This window comes from Caretta caretta, chromosome 1 (genome assembly GCF_965140235.1).
Source record: "Caretta caretta isolate rCarCar2 chromosome 1, rCarCar1.hap1, whole genome shotgun sequence".
Classification (NCBI taxonomy): Eukaryota; Metazoa; Chordata; order Testudines; family Cheloniidae; genus Caretta; species Caretta caretta.
Window position 1 is genome coordinate 140216137 of NC_134206.1, and position 16333 is coordinate 140232469.

General features: G+C 46.2%; 1 protein-coding gene across 1 annotated transcript in view; it reads left to right on the forward strand.

Annotated features, from left to right (window-relative positions):
* Positions 1-16333, forward strand: part of PPEF1 (protein phosphatase with EF-hand domain 1) — a 70440-nt gene that overhangs the window by 814 nt on the left and 53293 nt on the right. The window lies entirely within an intron of this gene.

Sequence of the window (16333 nt, forward strand, 5' to 3'; positions counted from 1 at the left end):
ATCCCACAGTTCCCGCAGTCTCCGCTGCCCATTGGAATTCTGGGTTGAGATCCCAATGCCTGATGGGGCTAAAACATTGTCGCGGGTGGTTCTGGGTACATATCGTCAGCCTCCCGTTCCCTCCCTCCCCCCGTGAAAGCAAGGGCAGACAATCATTTCGCGCCTTTTTTCCTGAGTTACCTGTGCAGACGCCATACCATGGCAAGCATGGAGCCCGCTCAGGTAACCGTCACCCTATGTCTCCTGGGTGCTGGCAGACGCGGTACGGCATTGCTACACAGTAGCAGCAACCCCTTGCCTTGTGGCAGCAGACGGTACAGTACGACTGGTAGCCGTCATCGTCATGTCTGAGGTGCTCCTGGTCGCCTCTGTGAGGTCGATCAGGAGCGCCTGGGCAGACATGGGCACAGGGACTAAATTTGGAGTGACTTGACCAGGTCATTCTCTTTAGTCCTGCAGTCAGTCCTATTGAACCGTCTTATGGTGAGCGGGCAGGCGATACGGACTGCTAGCAGTCGTGCTGTACCATCTTCTGCCGAGCAGTCATGAGATGTGGATGGCATGCAGTCCGTCTGCTGCCAGCCAAAGATGTAAAAGATAGATGGAGTGGGTCAAAACAAGAAATAGACCAGATTTGTTTTGTACTCATTTGCTTCCCCCCCCTCCCCTGTCTAGGGGACTCATTCTTCTAGATCACACTGCAGTCAAGATGCAGCGAGGTAAATCTAGCCATGTATCAATCAGAGGCCAGGCTAACCTTCTTGCTCCAATAAGGACAATAACTTAGGTGCACCATTTCTTATTGGAACCCTCTGTGAAGTCCTGCCTGAAATACTCCTTGATGTAAAGCCACCCCCTTTGTTGATTTTAGCTCCCTGAAGCCAACCCTGTAAGCGCCCCTCCCAGCGTCAGAGCAATGGCAAACAATCGGGCATCTGAGAGTGCTGTCCAGAGCAGTCACAATGGAGCGCTCTGATGGGGCTAAAACATTGTCGCGGGTGGTTCTGGGTACGTGTCGTCAGGCCCCCGTTCCCTCCCTCCCTCCGTGAAAGCAAGGGCAGACAATCATTTCGCGCCTTTTTTCCTGAGTTACCTGTGCAGACGCCATACCACAGCAAGCATGGAGCCCGCTCAGGTAACCGTCACCCTATGTCTCCTGGGTGCTGGCAGACGCGGTACGGCTTTGCTGCACAGTAGCAGCAACCCCTTGCCTTCTGGCAGCAGACGGTGCAATACGATTGGTAGTCGTCCTCATCGTGTCCGAGGTGCTCCTGGCCGCGTCGGCTGGGAGCGCCTGGGCAGACATGGGCGCAGGGACTAAATTTGGAGTGACTTGACCAGGTCATTCTCTTTAGTCCTGCAGTCAGTCCTATTGAACCGTCTTATGGTGAGCAGGCAGGCGATACGGACTGCTAGCAGTCGTACTGTACCATCTTCTGCCAGGCAGGCAAGAGATGAGGATTGCTAGCAGTCGTATTGCACCATCTTCTGCCAGGCAGGCAAGAGATGGGGATGGCTAGCAGGCGTAGTGTACCATCTTCTGCCAAGCAGCCATGAGATGTGGATGGCATGCAGTCCTTCTGCACCGTCTGCTGCCAGCCAAAGATGTAAAAGATAGATGGAGTGGGTCAAAACAAGAAATAGACCAGATTTGTTTTGTACTCATTTGCCTCCTCCCCTGTCTAGGGGACTCATTCCTCTAGGTCACACTGCAGTCACTCACAGAGAAGGTGCAGCGAGGTAAATCTAGCCATGTATCAATCAGAGGCCAGGCTAACCTCCTTGTTCCAATAACAACGATAACTTAGGTGCACCATTTCTTATTGGAACCCTCCGTGCAGTCCTGCCTGAAATACTCCTTGATGTACAGGCACCCCCTTTGTTGATTTTAGCTCCCTGAAGCCAACCCTGTAAGCCGTGTCGTCAGTCGCCCCTCCCTCCGTCAGAGCAACGGCAGACAATCGTTCCGCGCCTTTTTTCTGTGCGGACGCCATACCACGGCAAGCATGGAGCCCGCTCAGCTCACTTTGGCAATTAGGAGCACATTAACCACCACACGCATTATTCAGCAGTATATGCAGCACCAGAACATGGCAACGCGATACCGGGCGAGGAGGCGACGTCAGCGCGGTCCCGTGAGTGATCAGGACATGGACACAGATTTCTCTGAAAGCATGGGCCCTGACAATGCATGCATCATGGTGCTAATGGGGCAGGTTCATGCTGTGGAACGCCGATTCTGGGCTCGGGAAACAAGCACAGACTGGTGGGACCGCATAGTGTTGCAGGTCTGGGACGATTCCCAGTGGCTACGAAACTTTCGCATGCGTAAGGGCACTTTCATGGAACTTTGTGACTTGCTTTCCCCTGTCCTGAAGCGCATGAATACCAAGATGAGAGCAGCCCTCACAGTTGAGAAGCGAGTGGCGATAGCCCTGTGGAAGCTTGCAACGCCAGACAGCTACCGGTCAGTTGGGAATCAATTTGGAGTGGGCAAATCTACTGTGGGGGCTGCTGTGATGCAAGTAGCCCACGCAATCAAAGATCTGCTGATATCAAGGGTAGTGACCCTGGGAAATGTGCAGGTCATAGTGGATGGCTTTGCTGCAATGGGATTCCCTAACTGTGGTGGGGCTATAGATGGAACCCATATCCCTATCTTGGCACCGGAGCACCAAGCCGCCGAGTACATAAACCGCAAGGGGTACTTTTCAATAGTGCTGCAAGCTCTGGTGGATCACAAGGGACGTTTCACCAACATCAACGTGGGATGGCCGGGAAAGGTGCATGATGCTCGCATCTTCAGGAACTCTGGTCTGTTTCAAAAGCTGCAGGAAGGGACTTTATTCCCAGACCAGAAAATAACTGTTGGGGATGTTGAAATGCCTATATGTATCCTTGGGGACCCAGCCTACCCCTTAATGCCATGGCTCATGAAGCCGTACACAGGCAGCCTGGACAGTGGTCAGGAGCTGTTCAACTACAGGCTGAGCAAGTGCAGAATGGTGGTAGAATGTGCATTTGGACGTTTAAAGGCGCGCTGGCGCAGTTTATTGACTCGCTTAGACCTCAGCGAAACCAATATTCCCACTGTTATTACTGCTTGCTGTGTGCTCCACAATATCTGTGAGAGTAAGGGGGAGACGTTTATGGCGGGGTGGGAGGTTGAGGCAAATCGCCTGGCTGCTGGTTACGCGCAGCCAGACACCAGGGCGGTTAGAAGAGCACAGGAGGGCGCGGTACGCATCAGAGAAGCTTTGAAAAACAGTTTCATGACTGGCCAGGCTACGGTGTAAAAGTTCTGTTTGTTTCTCCTTGATGAACCCCCCCGCCCCTTGGTTCACTCTACTTCCCTGTAAGCTAACCACCCTCCCCTCCTCCCTTTAATCATTGCTTGCAGAGCCAATAAAGTCATTGCTGCTTCACAGTCATGCATTCGTTATTCATTCATCACACAAATAGGGGGATGACTACCAAGGTATCCCAGGAGGGGTGGTGGAGGAGGGAAGGAAAATGCCACACAGCACTTTAAGCACAGCACTTTAAAAGTTTACAACTTTAAAATTTATTGAATGACAGCCTTCTTTTTTTTGGGCAATCCTCTGTGGGGGAGTGGCTGGTTGGCCGGAGGCCTCCCCACCGTGTTCTTGGGCGTCTGGGTGTGGAGGCTATGGAACTTGGGGAGGAGGGCGGTTGGTTACAGAGGGGCTGCAGTGGCAGTCTGTGCTCCAGCTGCCTTTGCTGCAGCTCAACCATACACTGGAGCATACTGGTTTGGTCCTGCAGCAGCCTCAGCATTGAATCCTGCCTCCTCTCATCACGCTGCCGCCACCTTTGAGCTTCAGCCCTGTCTTCAGCCCGCCACTTACTCTCTTCAGCCCGCCACTTACTCTCTTCAGCCCTCCACCTCTCCTCCCGGTCATTTTGTGCTTTCCTGCACTCTGACATTATTTGCCTCCACGCATTCGTCTGTGCTCTGTCAGTGTGGGAGGACAGCATGAGCTCGGAGAACATTTCATCGCGAGTGCGTTTTTTTTTCTTTCTAAGCTTCACTAGCCTCTGGGAAGGAGAAGATCCTGTGATCATTGAAACACATGCAGCTGGTGGAGAAAAAAAAAGGGACAGCGGTATTTAAAAAGACACATTTTATAAAACAGTGGCTACACTCTTTCAGGGTAAACCTTGAAAGTTAACATTACATACATAGCACATGTGCTTTCGTTACAAGGTCGCATTTTGCCTCCTCCCACCGCGTGAACGGATTTTGGTTGAATGCCAGCAAACATACACTGCAATGCTTTGTTCTACAGTGATTCCCCAGTACGTGTTGCTGGCCTGGAGTGGTAAAGTGTCCTACCATGAAGGACGAAATAAGGCTGCCCTCCCCAGAAACCTTTTGCAAAGGCAGAACCGCAAATGCCAGGGCAAAGTAATCCTTTCACATGCTTGCTTTTAAACCATGTATAGCATTTTAAAAGGTACACTCACCAGAGGTCCCTTCTCCGCCTGCTGAGTCCAGGAGGCAGCCTTGGGTGGGTTCGGGGGGTACTGGCTCCAGGTCTAGGGTGAGAAACAGTTCCTGGCTGTCGGGAAAACCGGTTTCTCCGCTTGCTTGCTGTGAGCTATCTACAACCTCCTCCTCATCATCTTCTTCGTCCCCAAAACCTACTTCTGTATTGCCTCCATCTCCATTGAAGGAGTCAAACAACACGGCTGGGGTAGTGGTGGCTGAACCCCCTAAAATGGCATGCAGCTCATCATAGAAGCGGCATGTTTGGGGCTCTGACCCAGAGCGGCCGTTCGCCTCTCTGGTTTTCTGGTAGGCTTGCCTCAGCTCCTTCAGTTTCACGCGGCACTGCTTCGGGTCCCTGTTATGGCCTCTGTCCTTCATGCCCTGGGAGATTTTCAGAAAGGTTTTGGCATTTCGAAAACTGGAACGGAGTTCTGATAGCACGGATTCCTCTCCCCAAACAGCGATCAGATCCCGTACCTCCCGTTCAGTCCATGCTGGAGCTCTTTTGCGATTCTGGGACTCCATCATGGTCACCTCTGCTGATGAGCTCTGCATGGTCACCTGCAGCTTGCCACGCTGGCCAAACAGGAAATGAGATTCAAAAGTTCGCGGTTCTTTTCCTGTCTACCTGGCCAGTGCATCTGAGTTGAGAGCGCTGTCCAGAGCGGTCAGAATGGAGCACTCTGGGATAGCTCCCGGAGGCCAATACCATCGAATTGTGTCCACAGTACCCCAAATTCGAGCCGGCAACGTCGATTTAAGCACTAATCCACTTGTCAGGGGTGGAGTAAGGAAATCGATTTTAAGAGCCCTTTAAGTCGAAATAAAGGGCTTCATTGTGTGGACGGGTGCAGGTTTAAATCGATTTAACGCTGCTAAATTCGATCTAAAGTCCTAGTGTAGACCAGGGCCTAGAGACTAACCAATTTATTTGAGCATAAGCTTTCCTGAGCTACAGCTCACTTCATCGGATGTAGCTCACGAAAGCTCATGCTCAAATAAATTGGTTAGTCTCTAAGGTGCCACAAGTCCTCCTTTTCTTTTTGCGAATACAGACTAACACGGCTGTTCCTCTGAAACCTGTCTTCAGAACGTTTGCAATTCAGATGCATTTCTAGCAACCAAAGGGGTCATGTCCACACTGGGGACTGTGCTGGCGGTTCTAGCTATAGCCATTTCTCAGCACGGTTCTGGTCAGGAATCTGCACGGCAGGACGGGTGTTATTTTCTGAGACTCATGCTGTAGTCGATCCCCAAAGCACTTAATAAATTTAGCGCTGTTTTGTAATGTGGTTCAAAGACCAAAATCCCTTTTATCCGTGCCGATCAGGGAAAGCGGTAGAAGCCTTTGAGCCGTATTTTTTCAGAGGCAATTAAATACTTTTCTTGAACACACTTCTGGGGGCTGTGGGGAGCACTTGATCCTGCACTCATTTTATAAAACTATAATATAATTACCTACACGACTGGGACAGCATGAGTAGGAGGGTGAAACTTCCTTATCCACACTAACCAAGGAGATGGTTGTTGACCTGGGTTGTAGCACTATTGTGTTTAAACACAGTAATAATTTCACTCAGTTCTCTAGCGTGAACAAAGCCACAGTACTGTGCATGAGTGCTGAGGGTCCTGCAAGGAGTTAGTTACAGGTGACATTAATTGTAATGGAAGTCAACAAGATTGCTCACCTGCATAGCAGTTCAGCATGTGTATGACTATTTGTAGCATTGAGGGCCTAGGTTGTTTGTGCCTCAATGCAGATTTTCATGACATGTCTGAAGGAGCAGTTAAGAAGTATTTAACATTTTTAATTAACACATTTTAATGTTTTAATAAATTCTTCAGCCCTGGACTATAAATGCTTTGAAGGGGCAGTAACAGTAAGTAGAAGGGTGGGGGGAATCTAGCTTTGTTTAATTGTCTGTTTAAAAATGACACTGTCAGGACTGACAACTTTGTTTTTATTTGCAACCTTAGTTGTATACATCCTGCCAGTCCCCTACTTTGCTTATTTGCTCTATTCTTGAGAACAAGAAGAGAACAGATTCTTAAATTGATATATTACATTTCAATACCCAGCATGCTGACAGAATGGTTAAGGGGCAGGATGAGCGTAGTGAGCTGCTGGAAGCGGTGCGGGCCGAGGGACGTACTGGCTGCTGCTTCCCGCAGCCCCCATTGGCCTGGAGCAGCGAACCGCGGCCAGTGGAAGCCATGATCGGCCGAACCTGTGGATGCGGCAGGTAAACAAAACAGCCTGGCACGCCAGGGGCTTTCCCCGCACAAGCGGCGGAACAAGTTTGGGAACCACAGATATATTGCGGCTTTTTAAAATCACTTTTTCATTGGGAGGAAAACAGCGGTGATATATTCTCTTTGGCGTAGAGGATAGGTCTTTTTTAAAAAAGGGTAATAAGGAAATGGGTAGAATTTGTCAGTCTTGTATAGTGTCCCTTTAAGAAGTTGTGAGATAGTCCAGAATGGATCCAAAGTAGTAGTTATTATGATTTATCCTAACAATAATTATGTAGTACATATTAGTGATTGAATTTGTTTGCGATCATTAAGAAAACAAACCGGATATATTTGCTTTCTAAAATCTGCATAAAAATATTAAGCATTTTCCTTTAAATGAGAGAAGTCAAAAAAGGTAAAAGAGAAGCCTAAAACTGCGTTCTTTAACCCATCCCATTTTGCCTCTTGTTCTAATACATAAGATCTGCCGTACCCAGGACACTGCGTGCTAGGGTACCTAAAGGATAAATTATCACCTTAACTGTGAGGCATCTGTTTTTTAACTAGATCGTTACTTTTACTTTGATACAGGTGTGTTTTCAGTGAACACAATAAGTTGAAGGACAGACAAGAGCTTTGGAGGTGCCATTTTCTTACAATGTAGCTTTGAGGATATGTCTTCTGTCAGTAGAGGGCTCTCAGTGCTCACTTCGATGAGTTGCTCATTCCCTGTAGTTCCTGATGCTCTCCTTACCCAACTAACTGTTCCAAATCTTTATGGTATAACACAAGTTTGTGTAGGTACAGTGAAACACAGTCTGTAGGTATTCTGAAATACCCCTTTGCAACACTGCACCTTTGTAACATTTTTTTAGTGCTAGCTAACACACCTCAGTAAAAACATCATCCTGTAAACACCTGTATTTGTGCTTTGCTTTTCTACCATGAGTAGTCCAATCAAAGTCCATATCACAGTAGTAAAGTTCAGGATATATTTACAGGACTGGCCCCTTAAAAATGTAATCAGAAATTCCATGACTCAGGATTAAGAAGGTCAGAAACATGTTATTCTTCATTAGCACGAGGGGCAGAAAACTCTAAAATTTAAGTTTGTTTACATTTGTAGTTAAGCATGTATGCCTTCATTTTTTTTGTTACTAATGTTTTCTTTAAGTAACTTACGATGTACGATAATTGATTGTGACTAGGAAGAAAAGTGTTAAAGTTCATTTTTCATTAGGTGTAATTTCACAATAATAAGGGGAAAGGACGGGGAGCAAACAACTTCATGCTTCTCTTGCCACATGTCCAATGGCTGCAAGTACTAGCTGGCAAATCCAGTTTTAGAAAACAAACCAAAAACACACTTTTAGGGACCGGCTAATCAGTTACTTTTAGTATTAATAGTTTGAAGAGCCTATTAATAATTATACTTTAGCTCGCACAGGAGGTAAGTATCGTTATCCCCATTTTACACATGTGGAAACTGAGGCACGGGGTGGGAAGGCCCAGCTATACAAAGAATCTTTGATGCCTAAATGTCAGATTTATATGGCACTGTGAGCCACAAACTCTAACTCTGGAGGCACCTAAACTCACTCAGTGCCTAAATTTTTGCTGCAAAGTTCACCGAGGCACCTAAGTTTCTGCATCCTAACGCATATCTCACACCTAAGCCCTAGAGGGATCCTCAAAACAGGGGAAGATGAGCAGAGGAGTGCCTGTATCACCTGCAGGGCCTGATGCGATAGATGTGCTCAGAGCATACGTAACTCCACACAAAATGGGCAGGAGGAGGCAGCAGCAGCCTCCCTTATAATCTTTAGCCCAGTGGTTAAAGAATGTCACCCAAGATGGGGGAGAGCCTGATTCAAATTCCCCCTTTTCCTGATGAGGAATGAGGATTTGAACAGGAGTTCCCCACCTCCCAGGGGAGTGCCTGAAGCATGGAGTCCTTCTCATGCTCTTTCTGGCTCGCTGCATATTTAAGTGTTTAATAGAAAGCAGAACGGCTTCAGAGGGAGAGATGGAGAGGGAACCACCTCAGAATGTGCCACAGCCCACTGCAGTCATCTGAGAGGGGGGAGCCCCGGTTCAAATCCCTCCTCCTGCAACACCTTTGTGGGTCTGGGCTGTAGTGGCGTGGTCATGCAGGAAGGCTGTGACTTGAGTCTGTGAATTAAAACCCAGGTTTCAGGCATCCGAGTCCAGTGCCCTCTCCACTAGGCTGTCCTTCTCTGGTACTGCCAGTTCCTGTGCCGCTGTATCCGTCTTCATCTCTCTCTAAAATGTGTTGACTACCAGCTATCCTTTAGTGCAGGGGTTCTCAAACTTCACTGCGCCGCGACCCCCTTCTGACAACAAAAATTACTACACGACCCCAGGACGGGGGACTGAAGCCTGAGCCCACCCAAGTCCCGCCGCCCTGGGTGGGGGGCCAAAGCCTGACCCCGGCGCCCTGGGTGGGGGGCTCAAAGCTGAAGCCCAAGGGTTTCAGCCTGAGGCAGGGGGCCTGTAATGTGAGCCCCACCACCCAGGGCTGAAGCCCTCGAGCTTGGGCTTCGGCCCCATGTGATGGGGCTCAGGCCTTGGCCCCAAACCCCAGCAAGTCTAAGCCATCCCTGGCAACCCCGTTAAAACAGGGTTGTGACCCACTTTGGGGTCCCAACCCACAGTTTGAGAACCGCTGCTTTAGTGATTAACTCTCATGAAAAGTACCTTCAGTACCTTAAAACACTTTTTTTTTTTTTTTTTTTTTTTAATTTCAGTGGTTCCTGGAGGCCCCAGTAGAGATGAAGGATTGGTTGCCAGGCACACCACACACACACCCCAAAGCCCTGCCCTGAACAGTTTACAATCTAAATAGACAAGACAGACAAAAGTTGGGAGGGGAGACTGAGGCACAAAGACAGTTGAAGTGGCTTGCCTTTGGTCACAGGGGAGATGAATGGGTAAGGTGGGACCAGAATCCACATCTCTGACTCCCAGTCCAGTGTACTGTCTAATGCACCACACTACCTTGTCCTACATTCAAGAAAAGGGTACTAAAATAGGATTAGACTTAGTTAGATTCAATAGTATTTTATGAGGGGAAACATTAAAGTACTGGAATAAATATTTTCCCAGAGTCTTTTAGCATGTTACCCTTTGAAAATATCCCCTCACCTTTTTTTTTTGTACCATATGTGGTGTGATTTAAGGCAAAGGAAATCTGAGTTTAATGTACTCAGGGAGGCATGTACTCAAAATGTCTGTGTGTGGGTGTCTGAACCTCAACATTAGTTTAATTTGTCTGTTTTTTAGTTTCCATTTTTAAAAACTTGAATGCAGATGTTTGGTATTATCTTGGCAATGTCACGTGATTTTCAGACTTTGATGGATTTCATCTTTCTAGTGTAGTTTCCTACTGAAAAGTCAGAGGAATGCTTTGAATTTTTCTTTCGATTATTGTGACAATAGTATGTACCTTTCAAGTGAAGAGGGAGTTTGCATTAGAGATATGAATGCATGTCTATGCTCTCCCTCAGTAGCTGTTTTTGAAAGTGAATTATTGTGTAAAATCATTGTTAGATCTCTTAATCTAAACAAAAGCTACATCTTTTCAAGATACAAAAAGCACCAAGTACATAAGAAACCTGTTATGGGAGATTAAAAGTAAATTGGCGGTTTAAGGGGTACAAAATTGTACCTTTGGGTCTCTGTCTGTAGTTTGGAGATAATGTTTTGCTTTTTGGCATTCTGATGGCTTAAATGTTTTGGCCCAGTTTCTTCTTTTCAATTTCAAAGCCCCACACCTTTGTGACTGAATGCACCCCTGTATTCACATCCATAAGAACTTAAGAACAGCCATACTGGGTCAGATCAAAGGTCCATCTAGCCCAGTATCCTGTCTTCCAACAGTGGCCAATGCCAGGTGCTTCAAAGGGAAAAAACAGAACAGGTAATCATCAAGTGATCCATCCCCTGTCACCCATTCCCAGCTTCTGGCAAACAGAGGCTAGGGACACCATCCCTGCCCAGCCCGGCTAATAGCTATTGTTGGACCTATGTTCCATGAAATTATCTAGGGGTTTGTTTTTTTCAAAACTCTGTTATAGTCTTGACCTTCAAAATATTGTCTGGCAAAGAGTTTCCCAAGTTGACTGTGTGAAGAAATACTTCCATTTCTTTGTTTTAAATCTGCTGCCTATTAAAAATAAAGTCAGAGGTTTTGGTTTCACTGGGGCTTGAACCCAGGGTTTTCTGCATGTAAAGCAGATAGGCTAACCACTACACCCTACATACCATTGTAATAATTATTGTACAAAATGTGCCTTTTGAGGTATCATCTGAAAACTAATAACTCACTGGTCAATAACATTGTGATGAAATATGTGTAGCACCATTATAGGTAAAGTTATAAACATAAGCTGAAATTAGGTCTGAAATGTGTTTTACCAGACATGTCTGAGTAAACCTGTTTCTCAGAGACAAGCTGATGCCTCTAGGGAGGTGTCATAAAAGCTGATGGCAGTCACCTGTCAAATGACCATTCTTTGGGAAGTAAGAGGGGTAGGGACAAACTGATCTGCATTTTAGCAAACAACAGCATGGAACTTCTTTCACCTCCAGCCTCCTTGTCTACATCCTCACAACAGAAATGAACTTTGTCTAGGGATAATCCTCAGGAAAATGCATTTCAAGGGAGGACTGGACTATAACGGCAGAAGCAAAAATAACGCTAGGTATCTCTTCCTATGTATCTCTCTTTTCTTTTTCACCTAAGACAACAAAGGAAGCAGCCATTTGACTCTGGTAGAGATCTTGACCTGAAATTTGGTCAGCTCTGTTGCTGGGGGCATGAGGTAAGAATTTTATCTTGAACCAAGTCTAGTTAGTTAAGCTTTAGCACTAGAAATCATTTTATCTTTATTTCTTTTGTAACCATTTCTGACTTTAATGCCTTGTACTTGTACTCACTTATAAAATCTCTCTCTGTAGTTAAATAAACTTTTTTTATTCTTTAATCAAAACGAATCTGGTGTTGTGGTTAAACTTGTCTGTGTGGTAACTCCATTTAAAGTAGCAAACTGTTGGACATTGACCCCTTACAGGAGCAACGGACCTAAAATATTTGAACTGTCCGGGAAGGGGCTGGACAGTGCAGAACACATATTTTGAGGGAAAATCTGGGACTGGGAGTGCTTTGGGGTTACCCTGCAAGTGGTAACCAAGGTGGGTGGAAGCTGGAGTGTGGTTGGAGTGTGCTGGCAGGCTGCAGCTAAACACAGACACTCAGGGGTTATGACATTCTGGGTGTAATCAGGACCAATGAGGGGTTGTCACCACGCGCCCTGCAAGTTGGGGTGCCTCACAATACTTTGCTGCTGTAGCTCCCAACCTGGGCCCCTCACAAACAGTCAAACAACATGCCAGTCCACTCTTCCCTTCTTGTTTTTTTCCCTTTTATTGTGTGATTGGATGGTAAGGCCTCCAAGTGTGTACTGGAAAGCACCTCGTGTGCTTTGGGATGCTGTTAAAATAATTATTTTCTGAGTTTTGTGACAAAATGGAATAAGAAGAAGAAGAACTTGGTCAGAGCTCTGAAGGAGCATGCTCTCTCTGACTTGTGGTCATAGTCCATCCCTGAAAAATATCAGTTAAATCACTTTGTCACTGGAGCCTCTCAGAGATAAGCCTGTAACTAAATTTGACTTATGTTGGTGACATGCATGCATGATAATCTGTTTAAGAACTTAGTTTTGGAACACTGTGTGGAACAAAAAAATGTACATTCATGATGACAACATGTATGTCATATTTCAGGTGGATGCAATTGTAAGATTACCTAGTCTTTGCACAAGCAGCATTTATTGATAGTTGTTCATGTTACACTGACTCTCTCATTTCAGATATAGGTTGTTGCCTACTAGCTGTTTCAAGAATCCGCTCTCAGTATAAGTCCATTAAGGCACTGAAAGGTGCATGGTATACGTTATGTTCAGCAAAAGGGCATATGCCTGGCCCTGCTTATGGAAGTTGTATGTCCTGCCTGCCATGCTTAAAAGGGGGAGCCACTTTGTTAGGTTGGAACCTATGTCTGGGGACTGGAACATAGAGGGGGTTAACTTGGAAACTGCATTCACTTCTGTTTCCTCAATTTGGATGGTATCATAATCCCATTTGGTAATTGGAGAGGTGGCGCAGACCATTCCCTTTATCAAGTTCCCACTAAGGCTAGTCACACCAGACCACTAAGACAGAGAACAAGGGACTTTTATGAATTGTACTTCTGGGGGGATTCCCATACCCATAGCCCCCCTGCTGAGCCCCAACCACCTTCACCTGGATCCCTGCAGGTCCCATTGCCCCTGCACTAGAACCCCGCAATGAGCCCTTGTGCATCCAGATCTCCCACTGAGCTGCCCACATCCAGATTGCCCCACACCCAAACCTCTCACCCCACACCTGGATCCCCCCACACTAAACTCTTCCACACTTGGATCCTGCTGGGCTGAGCCTGCCCACCCACACCTGCAGAGGGGCAGGGCCCGGGGTGTTTCTGGGGCAGGCCCAGCCCTTGCACTATGTCAGGGTCAGGTACAGCCTCGCTGCCATGTCCCTGTATCTGCAGAGGTGGAGGCTTCAGGGTGATCTCCCACCTCAGTGCTGCCAGTGGCCTGTGCTCCCCACCACAATGCTGGAGCCAAATAAATTTTACTTATTGACAAATTTTGCAGAATTTTAAAATATCATGTGCATAATTTTTAACGTTTTAGCACAGAAATTTTAATTTTTTGGCACAGAATTCCCTCAGGACTAGAATAGAAAGCGGACAGACAATGGATGTTTGTATCCTATGGAAGCTAACAATTAAGGATTTGATCCAACTCCCACTGAAATCAAAGGAATCCTGTCTAAAGACTTCAGTGAAAGTTGAGCTAAGCCCCATATCTTCTTATTTTGAAATATTAGAAATTGCTCACATGCATGAATATATCACATAGAGTAAATATTTGATAAATAACACATACCACCAGAGTGTAGTGAAAAGAGGTTGTGTAATGTATTTTTACTTGCATGTATTTTGGAACAGAATGATCATACATAAACGATTAGATACTGTAACTCTGAGGGAAAGTGTATACTGTCAAAAAAAATTAAAACTCTTTAGGTTGACATAAAATCATCATCTCAGGGTGTGTGTGTGTGTGTGTTTATTTATTACCCAACCTTTATTATGACAGGGACAGTAACATAAAACAGATTTAGAAAATAGAAGTGTGTGCATAGGATATGAGAAAAGCCACAAGAAGTCAGCCCAATAAATTAAGATGTAAACTAATACATTTACAATATAATTTGCTTCAGTGTTCTGCCACAAAATAATTTTACTTAAAAATATACTTTAAAATATATCCATTCTACCACTAGGATTTCACTTTACATTGTAGGGTCTTATACATAAGTCTCAAGAGGTGACTTGTTACAGTGTACAAGAAACTTCCTGGGGAGAAAATACCAAGGGAAGCGGTGGATTCTCCATTCTCAGATCAAGACTGTTTGCCTTTCTGGAAGATATGCTTTAGTCAAACACAAATTACTGGGCTCAATACAGGGATAACTGGATGAAATACTATGGTTTATATCATACAGGAGGTCAGACTAGATGATCTAATGGTCCCTTCTGGCTTTAAACTCTGTGAATCTAGAGATTGACTACAAAACAAAATCAGCTGATGAAACCGTAGGCACATTTTGATTTATAAACCGAGTTTAATTGAGAGTTTTTGGGGCCTCATCGTGAATTCCTTTTTCACACAAAATTCTTACTGAAATCAAAGGGAGTTTTGAGAGACAGGAAGGAGATCAAGATTGAACTCAGTAAAGCCATGCCTTTAAGAAAGACAGACAGATTTTATTTTATATTTTTAGACTTGGGGGGAAAACAGCTCTGAGGGAAATTTTAAGGAGGCAGAATATTACTATCCAAATTGGAATTTGTTTAGGACCTTATGTTTGAACACTGCTGCTCTTAGAAAAAGAGTCATATAGGTCTTTAATGACCACAAGTGGCCAGGACCTTAGTTTCACAACTCATCTGAAAAGATTTTAATAGTGTTTTGTGTAAAATCTTTAAAAGTTCTTACTACCATTTGGTTCCCTTTTAAAATAAATAAATAAAGAGTTTAGATTCCTGAGCAGTGGCATAACCAAATTTTAGGTATTGGGAAAGGTGCTGTTGATGATCACTTTTCTTACCCAGGAGAGTGAGGAAGTACTATACATATCTTGCTTTACCCTGTGGGACTAGTCGAGAGCTTTGAGAGGCCCTGCATCAGGGGTGGGCAAACTTTTTGGCCCAAGGGCCACATTGGGTATGGAAATTGTATGGCGGGCCATGAAAGCTCACCAAATTGGGAGTTGCGATGTGGGGTGGGTGTGAGGGCTCTGGCTGGGGGTGCTGGCTCTGGGGTGGGGCTGAGGATGAGGGGCTGGGGTGCAGGGGGTTGTTCTGGGATGGGACCGAGGGATTTGGGGGGTGGGAGGGGGATTGGGGTGGTGCAGGGGGTTGGGGAACAGGAAGGGGTCAGGGGTGAAGGGTTTGGGGGGTTCTTACCTCAAGCAGCTCCCCGAAGCAGTGGCATGTTCCCCCTCCAACTCCTATGTGGAGGCACAGCCAGGTGGCTCGGCGCGCTGCCTGTCCACAGGCGCCACCCCTGCAGCTCCCATTGGCCATGGTTCCCAGCCAACTGGGGCTGCGGGGGTGGTGTTTGAGGAGGGGGGCAGCATGCAGAGCCTCCTGGCTGCCCCTATGTGTAGGAGCAGGAGCAGGGACATGCTGCTGCCTCTGGGAGCTGCGCGGAGCGGGGCAAGCCCTGGACTCTGCTCCCTGGCAGGAGCTCGAGAGCCAGATTAAAATATCTGGAGGGCCGGATGCGAACCCCAGGCTGTAGTTTGCCCACCCCTGCCCTAGATGTATGAAGTTTGTTAATAGGTCTGGGCATGTGTGGATTAGGCTCATTAGCCCAAAGCCTGTATTAAATTGCACTAGGACACTCCAGTATCAGAGATGTGATATACTAGAACCAGGTTGCTGAGTAATAGTCACTCCTTGCTTTTAGCAGCATGTAAAGCTCTGATGTCCTCAAGCCGTGACACCATGCTATGGTTAAACAAAAGCAGAATAATTTTTAATTCATAAAGAATCATGGCATGCACATTGCATTGTGCTCAGGATCTGAATTAGCCCCCACAGAAGAAGCATTTCTAGAGCATGTTGCAAATCGTGTGTAACCACACGGGAGAGCAGAATATAGATCATTGAGCCTAATTCAGTCTTCATTTACTCCAAATTTATACCAGTGTAACTTCACTGAAGTCAGTCTGGATTTACACCAGTGTACATGTAAGTCAGATTATGGCTTACACAGGAAAACATATGTAGGGGCCAAGAAACCTGCAGAGTTTCCTCTGAATTCCTTATTCAGAGCAGGGAGGAGGGTTTGACACCCTTCTCTGGAAGCAGCAGGGGATTTGGCCTCCTGAGATCCTAGCAGACCTTATGGCACCTTAGAGACTAACCAATTTATTTGAGCATAAGCT